This window comes from Lissotriton helveticus, chromosome 7 (genome assembly GCF_964261635.1).
Source record: "Lissotriton helveticus chromosome 7, aLisHel1.1, whole genome shotgun sequence".
NCBI lineage: Eukaryota > Metazoa > Chordata > Amphibia > Caudata > Salamandridae > Lissotriton > Lissotriton helveticus.
In genome coordinates, this window is record NC_136068.1 from 1,904,244,008 (window position 1) to 1,904,246,133 (window position 2,126).

Below are 2,126 nucleotides of genomic sequence, written 5' to 3' on the forward strand. Positions count from 1 at the left end.
GTCTGTATTCATCGAAGATCATCATCAGTTGGACAATACCCAATTCGGGTCCCGTAAATTTCACGGCACAGAAACAGCCCTGATTAAAGCTGCCGAGGATATCAGAATCATCCGAGATCAGGGAGGAACAGCAGTGCTTGTGTTACTGGACCTATCTGCTGCTTTCGACACGGTTGATCACAATATTCTGATCGACCGTGTCGAAAAGATGGGCATCCAACAGGTAGCAAAGAACCTACTTGCCTCATTTCTATCTGGCAGAACACAGGCTGTTACGCTAGGACCTTTCCAGTCGGCTAACTTGTCTCTGCCTTGTGGGGTTCCTCAAGGCTCATCCCTGAGTCCGACACTCTTTAACATCTATGTGTCGGACCTAGCCAAAGTCATCAAATCGCACGGGATGAGCCTTACCTCCTACGCAGATGACACTCAGTTAGTGCTGTCAATCAATAATGATGGAGAAAAGGTGGCTGAATGCTTCCAAAAAGGCATGCTAGCAATTGGAGACTGTATGGCCTCCAATTGCCTTAAGTTAAACTCCGAGAAGACGGAGGTTGTAATTTTCGGAAAACTTTCACCTGGCTGGTCCCCCATTTGGTGGCCTTCATCCTTTGGAGCTCCTCCTCAACCGGTTCCAAGGGTCAGGAATCTTGGAGTGGTCTTCGATGAAAGCCTCAACTTTGTTGGTCATGCCAATCAAATAGCAGCAACGGCATTCCACACGTTGAGACTTATAAGAAAGATAATCCATTTTCTACCAGAGGGTGCCGGTAAAACCTTGGTAAGCTCCCTGGTGTTATCCTCACTGGACTATTGTAATGGCCTATTTTCCAATACCCAAACCTGTGTAGTTAACAAAATGCAGACAATACAGAATGCTGCAGCAAGACTGCTCTCCAGGACCCCTAAATTCAAACCCATAGCTGAAACAATTCGGAATTTTCACTGGCTCAGGATTAAAAACAGGATAAAATTCAAGACACTTTGTATAGCATTCAAAGCTATACATAAGCAAGGACCACAGTTTCTCACAAATCAGTTGACACTTTAGGCCCCCCAAGACAACTTCGATCCTTAACTCTGAACCAACTAGCGATTCCTCGTGCCAAGACAGCCTCCTGGGGAGATCGACGGTTCATGGTTACTGCAGCCAGACTCTGGAATACCCTTCCTTTGCCGATTAGGGCAAGTCACTCTCTTTTGCTGTTTCGCAAAAGGCTAAAAACATGGCTGTTTAACCAGTAATCCCCCCTTTGAACTAGCACTGGAGGATCATGTAATGAGTTATAGCGCCGAGACGCCTACGGACATTTGTTCGCGCTCAATAAATCTTTAAAAATAAATAAATAAAATGTGGGGGCCCGTTGTAGAGATGAGGCAAGCTAATGCCCAGAGTTGCCGAGTGTGATCCCTGGTTAGAGTAGGCACCGAGGCGAGAATTATCGAGTCCACTGACCCTGGTCCACGACCCTGCTGCATCGGGAATTGAACCCTGGTCCCGGGCCGTTCTCTGCTTCCGGGTCTGCTGCCTCTAACCAGTGAGCCACACCACTCCACGACATATGTGATGGATGCTTTGAGTCTATATTTTCCAATGAAATCTGCATGGAGGTATTTGCCTTATGGTTCAGTGGAGGGAGATGTTTTTCAAACCTGGTGTTCACGTATGTTGGCGTTCTGGTGTGTTGGTATGAGATAGTGTATGTTCTGACACATCAAAGCATTTGGACTTGTATGAAAATGCAGTTAGGTTATACTTGTCCGGGTTGGGGGTAGTCTGTTGTGAGTTTTTCTTATGTTTACCCACAGGTTGTTGTGGCGGGTAGGGAGGCCTCCATATCCATGCACACTCTAAATGTCAATGGTCCAGTCTGGAACATATAAGTTCATCTCCTGGATGTGTGGGGGCTGGCCACCCTCTAGAAACATTATAGGATCCTCTCTCTTAATACGTGAAATGCTGCTAGTATCACCTGTTTACAGGAGATGCCACTTTCTGACACAGAGGATAGCATTTGACCAAAAACTGGAGGAGACAAATCCTCTATAATAATATTTCAATTTCCTCTAGGGGCATCCTTATATGGCACTTGAAGTTCTGTTTGCCCTTACTTATGCTGGTATTG